This window comes from Notolepis coatsorum, assembly GCF_963971535.1.
Source record: "Notolepis coatsorum genome assembly, chromosome: 8".
Lineage (NCBI taxonomy): Eukaryota > Metazoa > Chordata > Actinopteri > Aulopiformes > Paralepididae > Notolepis > Notolepis coatsorum.
In genome coordinates, this window is record NC_140172.1 from 65,943,102 (window position 1) to 65,954,080 (window position 10,979).

Below are 10,979 nucleotides of genomic sequence, written 5' to 3' on the forward strand. Positions count from 1 at the left end.
AATTTGAACTTGTGCTTGACTTTGTGCGTATATTTAAGCACAGGTCGGACCATGCGTAGCTGACGCCCTGTGGTAGAATATGGGGACTGCAGACGAACGGCATAGCTCTCATCAGTTGCATGCATTAGTTTCAACGCGGAAATAAGCTTGACTGACGTGTTCTGTATGACCCCCGTAATTCATTATAGTTCATTGTGAAATAGCGATAGTAGTGTAATTATTGTCAAACCCTAAATAGCATGTGGAATAGGTCTTTCTCTCCGAATGAATGCAGCATATGGTTTATATATAGTGTTATCGGGTGCACTGACTGCGTTCACAGGAACTGTTTTCAGAGATAGCATCAGATGGGGATGAATAAATGAATGAGGGGCAGTCTAATTGCAGAGAGAACATAATATTAACTAGAGTCCACTACCCGAGACACCTCCTTCATTTGTACCGCAATTTGGGACCCAAATTGGAGCTATAAGCTTTAAAAAAAGCTTTTCCGTGCTTATTTGAGAAGGGTCCAGCTGCAGAGCCGGAGAGACAGACAGCAGAGAGACAGACAGACAGACAGATAGACACTGTTCCACTGTGTGTGTGTGTGTGTGTGACTACTAGTCTCCTAGTAGAGACTCCCCTCCCCCCCCCCCCCTCTGGACCACCTCCTAGTAGAGACTCACCCCCCCCCTCTGGACCACCTCCTAGTAGAGACCCCCCCCCCTCTGGACCACCTCCTAGTAGAGACTCCCTTCCCCCCCCCCCCCCCCCCCCTCTGGACCACCTCCTAGTAGAGACTGTACGACCGGCTGCGATGAGGAGGGGGAATTGCAACCACCGCAAGCAAAACTTAACCCTTTCACTGCAGTACACGGCTGTAACCAGAAAAGTCAAGTCATTAATCCTCATCTTCGTCTTCTTCCTAGAGAAGTCTCTACTAGGAGGTGGTCCAGGGGGGGGGTCTCTACTAGGAGGTGGTCCAGAGGGGGGGGGGGGGTCTCTACTAGGAGACTAGTAGTCACACACACACACACACTGTGGAACAGTGTCTGTCTGTCTGTCTGTCTGTCTGTCTCTCTGCTGTCTCTCTCAAAATAGTATAAGTGCTATCTTGGCCCTGAGAGCTCTCCGGCTCTGCAGCTGGACCCTTCTCAAATCAGCACGAAAAAAGCTATAAGCTTATAAAACGATTTAATATACTAAACTTTGTTTTAAATTCTTTAATTCACATTTGTTTATTTCATAAAGATTTTCCCGACATAATGCTACCTGCCCCGACCAGATCCGTGACTCTGTTGCGATACAGATGAATTATCTACTCAGAAAGCTTATAAAACGATTTAATATGCTAAACTTCGTTTTAAATTCTTTAATTCACATTTGTTTATTTCATAAAGATTTTCCCGACATAATGCTACCTGCCCCGACCAGATCCGTGACTCTGTTGCGATACAGATGAATTATCTACTCAGAATAGTATTATAAAGTGGCTATCTTTTATGCTGTAGATCACTGCTGGTATGTGCGTGCAGAACCTTTATTTCAGCGGGGACTGTACGTATTTATTTGACGTTACTGTACAATATATGTGTGTATTAAAAGACGGAGCTGTCTTTTATTGTAATATAATAATTATTAATATTAAAAATAAATGAAGAAAGGCATTCTTATTCCAGCATGCATTAATGACACCAACGGGCAAAACAGTGGTTAATGGTCTTTATTAGTGTTTGCGGTGTCCAGGCAGCAATGGTCTTTTAGGAAGTTAATAGATATAATATCCGACATCACCGTGTACAACACGCTTCCCTCGGCTTAGTCCACTTTTCCACATTTCATGGGGGTGGTCCATTACCGTATATGGTTAATTAAGGGCGGTGCTATATGCAAGTACTTAAAACCATGCACGAGCTCAACCGTAGGATCAAAGTGATATTTATCAAGACAGGTGTGCCGTGCGTAGGACCTGTGTACGCACGTGTGATAAATCCCGTTTTTTTTGTGCGTGCACACATTCTAAATTATGTGCTTACGAATGGAAGTAGAATACTTTCTAAGAAAAATTGATACGTGAGGGCCCTGGAGAGGTCTCGATGCCATGGCCTTGTTGACCTCACCAGGTCCCTTCTGTCAGGTCCTGGCTCCTGGGCCCTCATTTATCAACAATTCTTAGAAAGTGTTCTATTTTCGTTCTTAAGCACAGAATTTAGAATGTGTGTACGTACAGAAAAATCTGGATTTATCACACATGCGTACACAGGTTCTATGCCACTTGTCCTATGCTCCGCGCTCGTGCACGGTTTTACGTATTTGCATATAGCACCGCCTGTAATTAACCATAATGAACACCCCCATGAAATGTGGAAAAGTGGACTAAGCCGACCGAACGCCTCGGAGAAATACGCGACAGGCATCTATTAACTTCCTAAAGACCATTGCTGCCTCAGGGCAGCGCAAACACTAATAAAGACAGTTAACCACTGTTTGCCATTGGTGTCATTAATAACCATGCTGGAATATGACTGCTTTTTCTTCGTTTCGTTCGATTAATACCCAGGGATTAAAGTTCTCCGTCAATTTCATTCCAAATTGCGATGGATTTTCCGTCAATTTTCTACCTGCATATGATTTGTAGAGGCATACAATCTATTTTGATGTCGGCATTGGGTAGCCTATATGTGACCCAGTCTGGTGATGTAGCCTACAAGTCGCCAGGGTGAAATGACAGATAGACACAATAAAAAAAGATATTTTTTTTTTATATATAACTACAGTTCGAGAGTTGAAGAACATATTTAGTACAACAGCGAACAGATATAATAACTCTAATTGTAAGAATTCTGTGTTTAAAAAAGGCCATTTTGAAACACAGTTTGTGCTCTCCACAGAGGAGAGGTGGGGGCTGGGTTTATTTTTGCATCTGAATAGAGCTGCGTGTTGGGATTCAGATTCACTGAGCCAGGTAAAGGCATTCACACAGAGAGAGTCATTAACGTTAACGATGGACGCATTCAGGTGAGGGTAGTTGTCCACGCCCCCCCCCCCCCCCCCCAAACTAGCTGAAGTGTGAACATCTTTGACAGGCGTTTTCTCCCCTTGAGTGTTTTAGACAACAGACTGAGTTACAAGATTTAAATGAATATATGATATTCAAAACATTCTCATATTTCAAAGTATGACACATCATTTGAAAGCTTACATTCTGTACTTTCACAATCTGGAAAAATCTGGAAAATGAAAATGGAGACATGTGGGCTAAAGCACTGGTCGCGGTCACATATAAACAATAATACGAGAGCATATACAAGAACCTTTCTATTCACATAACTGCATTTTTGATGGAGCTTTGACAGCTACATGGGTAACAGTCTATTGCTTGATCCATCTCCAATATCACGATGGACCGTGCCATGTAGCCTATGTATAGCCTGCCTATGTGATCAATAAAAACGCGAACTTGAATCCCATCATCATATTTATATGTTATGTCTGTCCACTATGTTTGTTACTTTGTTATTTCTCTATCTATGTAAAGCGACCTTGGGTCTCTTGAAAGGCGCTATATAAAATGAAGCTATTATTATTATTATCACGTCTGTGCAGGAGCTAGCTGTTAGTCTCAGTGAAGTTTCAACGGAGGTCATCTAACCAACAAATTGAAGTAGAAAGCATTTCGTTGTGACCAATTTTATTTGGAAACATGACACACAAAATAATAGTATTTCGCTTTTTATTTGAAACAATATTTAATCGCGTTTGGAGGTGGGTGTTCTGCGTCTGCCCCCCCCCCCGTGCCAAACAAGCAGGCCAACCTCTTGTTCGCGCGTGAGCCCGTTATAATTACACTACTGTCGCTATTTTATAATAAACTATAATGAATTACGGTTCATACAGAACACGCGCCAGTGTTGGAACTAATGCACGGAAGCTTATTTCCGCGTTGTAATAATAATATTCTACCACACACGCATGGTCAGAGCTGTGCGTATATATACGCACAAAGTCAAGCACACGTTCAAATTGATAAGTCACACACTTTGCTTCAAAATTATCGTACGCACGGGTTATGCACATATCTGTGCGTACGCACCATTGATAAATGAGGGCCCTGGGATTCGGCGGCGGGCCTGCCTTTGAGTGGTCCATGGGGCTGGGACCTCCTCCGCGCCCCGCTGCTAACGACGCAAACAGACCAGTTGCGCACTCAGGCACTCGCAGGTTCCGTGCAATATCGCGCGCGTGGCCTGGCACACCGAGTCCGACTTCAGAGCGGGCGAAAGTGCACAGAGGAAGGCACATTTACATTGGAACAGCTGTAAATGCCTAGTCTATATGCGAAGTCAGTCCCCGTTTGAAGATTTCTTAAAGATTTCCTGTTCCAGTGGTCTATTGTCCATTTTGCATGTATAACCAGTTATTATATAATTTATTAGAATGTTAGAATCAGGGTACAAAATAGTTACACGCCCAGCGCCATTGGCTTGTAGATTTATTCTTTGGCGATTAGAATTTAAGGTCTGCCCGCCACCTGGCGGCTAACAAAATACACTGCATCTACCGCGGCCGGCAGGTAATGGGTCGTCTGTGCTCTGTGTCAATATGATGCGGCGCTGGTGAGTTGAAACTGTGTGTGTGTGTGTGTCTTTAAATGTAAATGAGATGCGCTCTGCTCACGAGGTCAAGGTGAGTTGAAACTGCGTGTGTGTGTGTGTGTGCCTTTAAATGTAAATGAGATGCGCTCTGCTCACGAGCTCAAGTTTGTAACATGAGACGCACATGAGGTCTTATATCACCCATTCTTTAGCCTACAAGAAAACTCTGCAATGGCGTTTTTGATTGTGCTCTGATATTTTACTATTTCGCATTTGATAATATGTGGAGGCATATTCCCTGCAACAGGTTCAAAGATAACTTCACATTTATTGGCAATTCGTTTCCTTATATTGCTTCCTCCAGGGTTCCAACTTGTGTTGACAAAATGCAACCCTGCTCGCTGGGGAATCAGCGCTCTCTCTCTAGACTAGAAAGGTGCACTCAGTAGAGCACAGATGTCCGCCAGGGCGGCAGCCACACATAATAATAATAATAATAATAATAATAATAATAATAATAATAATAATAATAATAATAATAATAATAATAATAATAATAATATATTGGATTTGTAATGCACTTTTTGTTCACTGGGATCCCAAAGTGCTACACTACATGGTTAAAACAGTTAAAAAAATTGAAATAAAATAGTTATTAGTAAAACAAATAAAATAAAATACAGAATAAAAATAAGATAAAAATAGAACATAGTTAATTAAAAACAGTATAAACAGACAATTTAAAAACAAAAGCGCAATAAAATTAAAATAAAAAGCTAACAATCAAAGGCCTTTTTGAACAGGTAGGTTTTCAGGCCTGCCTTCTATTTTTTTAATTTAAAGTGGCCAAACGTTACAATATAAATACTAATTGGATTTTTGGCTGGTAAAAAATCTGCCCGGCTGGTAGTTTTTAAAATCTACCAGCCAAATGGCTGGTAAGTCAAAAAGTTATGTTTGTTCCCTGGTTAGAATTCATTTTAGAATGATGATCAGTGTGACTGTACTCCTGAAAAAGTATAGTAATATGGTTTGTAATATGGTTTATTTGTATTGGGAAAGATACAGACACATTAGCTGGTTGAACAACATCTATATGTGTGGTAATAATGCAGATATTGAGTGTATTTCTGTGAAAATGCACTTGGCGCACGCCTCTGAATCCAACCAAAGCGAAACCGATCGCTTCCACCCCGCGAGTCGCTCGCCCGCTTGCGGCCAGTGGGCACAGCTACGTCCATTAACATGGGAGCGAAAGTGAAGCGCTGGTCGCCCGCCTGCCTTCGCGCGCGACTGGTGTGTCTCAGGGCTGTATTGGCTTCGCCTGCGGTAACACAAGCTTATGCTTCGCGTACGTTTTCCCTGGTAGCGAGCGGGGCACGCAGTGGGGTGGTCGCAGGTCCTTCTGCCCCGCGGTCTACTCGCCTTATGCTTTTTTGGGGTGCTGTCCCCTTTTTCGCACGTCGGTGTCCTGCCCCCCCCCCACCTCTCACTAGGAAGGACCCTCCCCAGTGTTATGATGGTTGTAGGGGACCTCAGCGGTTGCATTTGTCAGGCTCTCCGCGTCCTGCCCCGTTCCTATTTCCCATAGAGCAGAACGGGAGCAAGAACGAAATGTAACAAAGGTTATCCTATAACCCTAGTTACATGAGTTCTTGTGAGCGTTCTGCTCTCACTCACTGAGGACCCCTGACTGTCTTCCGAATGAAGGTCAAGACTTGGGAAGGACAAGGCACGGTCACGCCCCTCGCTTATATCCATAAGCGGAAATGGGCGTGGCCGGGCAAATGATGGATGCATGTAGCGAAAGTTTTCAGTGATAAATAGGTCATGAGGTTAATTCCCATGTCCCATAGAGCAGAATGCTTACAAGAACTCATGTAACTAGGGTTATAGGATAACCTTCGATATAGATCACTGATTCTTGAGTCGGGACAAAACATGGACTAAGGAAAAACTACATGGCTGCAGTGTACAATACACATTTGACATGAAAAGAAAGCCCTTTTGTCAACTCCGTCAAGTTTTTATCTGACAGTGTTGACATGTATGCTGACTGAGTTGACAAATCCTCCCATCACCTCTTAATGTGGTAATATAATATTACTTATGAACATGGTAAAATATTCCAATGTTAGTTTATGGTTCTATTTACACATGCATGTACATATAGCCTGATTTACATGATTTAAGCTTGTATACCCTAAACTTTTGACATAGGGTATACACTTGTTGTTAAGGAATGGCATATGAATGTTTAAATGAGAATTTGATTATGTTCAATATAATTTTTACCATAAAGAAGACATGTTTTCTTATCAGTTTGTCAGTATTTTTATTTAGTTTCCTGTTCCCTTGTTTATTTGTTAGTATACTTAAACTGATGGTGTTTATTACTAATGTTGTCAACACAGTCAGTGATTGTCAACACTGAAGGCCTCTACATTTCCAGGAGGCTCTGGGTGAGAGGGCTTGTCTAGTCAGACAGAGACTCCAACGAGGAAATAACGGGGCAGACCTGTCATCACAGGGGGGTTTCCCCACCCAGCGGGTGGGCCACTGCGGAGCTGCAGTGGGCAGTTAGTCCCTCTAGCGCCCCCTGTGATTTGCGGTCAAACGTGTACCCCCCCGTCTGGTAGACCAGTTTAACAGCATTGCGGCTACGTTGGGGACACAGGACTCATCCTGGCCACGCCGGACCGGATCAGTTTAGCCTAGTGTCCACCAGGCGACAGTCGTGCTCGGCTCTTGCTAAGAAACCTGTCAGCCTGAAGGCCCTCTGCATTTCCGGGAAACTCTATATGTGGCTGTCTCGTCAGACGTAGCCCAGAGAATGCAACGAGGAAATAAGGGGGGGGACCTGTCCCAACCCAACCCCCTCCAATGTACAGTAAATGTCCTAATCCAACCCCCTCCAATGTACAGTTACCCCCCCCCCCCCAACCACCTCCAATGTACAGTTTCCCCCCCACCCCACCTACCCAACTTCGTCAAATGTATATACTCTCTCTTTTAGACACTCTTTGTATCACAAACAGTACTTTATTTGTAAATCTGGTATGTCATAAACGTATAGATGTAGCAGTACTGTCTATCTGTATGTCATGTATGTCATATGTTATGATGAATTGAAAATGGGGGACCCTGATGTAAACAAGACGAAAGTCTTTCTCTGGTCTGCATCCCCTTAACAATTGTGTGTATTGAGCTGTACTGTATTGTACCCATTCTGCAATCTGTTAATACAATTTTCAATCAATCAATCAAACCTGTCGTCACAGGGGGGTTTCCCCACCCAGTGGGTGGGCCAACGCGGAGCTGCTTTCGGGCAGTTAGTCCCTCTAGTGCCCCCTGTGATTTACGGTAAAACGTGCACCCCCCGTCTGGTACACCAGTTTTACAGCGGGCGGCTACGTTGGGGATACAGGATTTATCCTGGTGGTGCCGGACCGGAAAGAGGTTCGGCCCATTGGTCCCCGTTCCAATCCAACGCCAATTCAGCGGGTCTATGCCCATGGTCTCGGGAGCCCTCTCTCGGCGCACGGCTTTGGTAAGTGGCCTAGTCGCCGAGAGGTTGAATATGGAACAAATTAGGTATTGATACGGATACCGTTAGCAGAGTGCGCGCGCTCCCCCCATGGCCGCGGTTCAAGCAGGCTGTGATGTATATTGTATATGTATAGTGGTGACGGGTTGAGGATTTGGACCTGAGGTCATATCCTGTAGACTCGGTTTTTTCCCTCTGTAAAGAAACAGTCTATCTTGGTTAGGCCCTCGGCTTGATAGTGGGGCATATGCTGCGGCTATGTCCCCATATCATAAGCTTCGAGAGCACAACCTCTATTCCATCGCCCTCTGGGAAAACGTGTTTTGCTGTGAGCACAAAAGAGAGCGTCTCAAGCCTGTGAAAACGTGATTTGTCCCCTAAAAACGGGGGCCTCTGGGTAGGCTATTAGGTCTTATTATTATTTAATTTTTTTACCTCTCAGGCGTAAGCTACTGGAACAGCTGTCTGTCAAAGACTGCATGTCTCCTGGCCATTACCTCCGTAGACGAGCGTGTGGGTTTTACGCTTGTTCAGGGTCGACCAGAGTTCCTGTTATATACAAGGGATATTACTCTGGTTAACCTTTAGCCCTCGTTAGGTTATTCGGGTGTTTTAAACCTCTCGAGCGTAAGCTATTGGAGCAGCTGTCTTTCAAAGACTGCATGTCTCCTGGTGGTTACCTCCATTAGACGCGCAGGTGGGTACACGCTCGTCCAGGTCGACCAGAGTATACCTGCTTATACAGCGGATATTACTCTGTAGACCTGACTTGGTGCCAAAAATTGCCCGGAGCTCTTATAAACGAGGCTCTGGGGCTGTGGTGCTAGGGCCGTTCCATCTTCCCCCTCATGCAAGTGGGGTGGAAGACAGTCTCCACCTATTTTTCCCTATTCCGTGCGCTGGCGATATATCTTACAGACGCACGTGGGACCTTGGGGCTTCCAGTCAACTGTTCATTAGAATGTCGCAGCGGCCCTGATGGAGGTAGGGCGCTGTCAAAAACCTGCGAGAGGACACGTATGCTGCAGCTTCATGGTCCTCATCAGGACCTTTGGTGGGGTTCTATCTCGGGGACCTGGCTGATGGCCCTGTCTCTTGTGCGGTCCTTAGAGCTGGAACCTCTTCTGCATTCCGTTGCTAGGCAACCGGCGGGATGCATGGTGAGGTAGATGGCGGGTTTTCGCATGATCTACTCACTCTGTGTGTTTTGGGTAACTGTGCCCTATTACGCACAGTCGAAGTTTTACCCTCCGCTCCTCGTTAGGACGAGTCCTACCCCCCCCCCCCCCCCCCCCGTTTCTTTGATGGTCGTAATGGGGACCTCAGGGGGTACATTTATCAGGGCTACGCGCCTTGTTCCGCCATTAGTCCAGTAGGCGAAGCAAGACACGGAGCCAGTATGAAATATAACTGTGGTTATCCTATAAGGCTATAACCCTAGTTATATGATTACTGGCAAAGCGTCTTGCTTTTCGAAGCCCTGAGGACCCCTGACTGCTTTTCGTATGAAATTCAGACTCGGAAGGGCGAGCATGGCCACGCCACCTGGGCTATATACTGGCCGGAAGTGGCCGTGGTTAGATAGGTGTAAAGGTGCATGAGAACATCTTTCAGTAGGCCCAGTAGGCGCGAGGTGAAGTCCAGTAGGCTAAGCAAGACGCTTTGCCAGTAATCATATAACTAGGGTTATAGGATAACCACCATTCACGCACTACACATTGACGTGATGACCCTTCCTCCTTTTATAGTTTCCTTGGCTTGTACTTCCTGTTCAGCGATTTTGCCTTCAAAATAAAAGCGCTGAAATTAACACATTTTGATGAACCCTTTCAGGTATACAATCTGAATGTCAGGTGTGAGATTTAAAAAATATATAACATGATTGATTGATTGAAAGCTTTATTAACAGATTGCAGAATGGGTACAATACAGTACGGCTCAATACACACAATTGTTAAGGGGATGCAGACCAGAGAAAGACTTTCGTCTTGTTTACATCAGGGTCCCCCATTTTCAATTCATAATGACATTTATGACATACACAACATACAGATATACAGATATATATCATGACATTTATGACATACATGACATACAGGTATACAGTACTGTTACATTTGTGACATACAAGATATGCAAATATACAGTACTGTTAAACAGAGATCCTGTCATGTACAAAGGTCTAAGGACCACACAGAATAATAACTGGAGCCGGCTGCACATGAACAAAAAACAGCCTCTCTCAGTAAATGCGTTTAAAGCAATGTCCCAGGTAGGTAAGAAAGCCACAACACAAGATGTTTTCCAAATAGTAAATTATATATTTATGGTGATAGGGATTGAAACCTCCACCATAATGCACAAGGGGAAAAAGTAGGGGAGGACAAACAAGACATACATATATACAAACAAACACTTAGTAAATAATATAAATACAATTGTGCCCGTCATGGGACACAAAGAGAAACCACAAGATATCACTTCCAGACAGCTAGACGAGAGGGCAACCTCCTCACTCCATTCTGGAACATATACATATACTAACCTGATGTTCAGATGGTGTCATAAATACAGTAATAATGGTAATGACCAACCCACGTACCCATGTACGTCACAGATCCTAACAGAAAATATATACATACTAGGGGGAGGGAACTGTACATTAGGAGGGGGTGGGTGGGAGGGGGGATTTGGACATTTACGGGGGCCAGTTTCGAATTGCAGCCTCCCGTAGGTGCTCTTTGAGAGCGGTTTTGAAGGTGGGTAGCGATTCAAAAAAAAAAATTACGCATAATTGCGAAACGTGTTTAGTCCTTTGTTTGTGCCAAATCTGGGTTGAACATGATTTGTGGAAC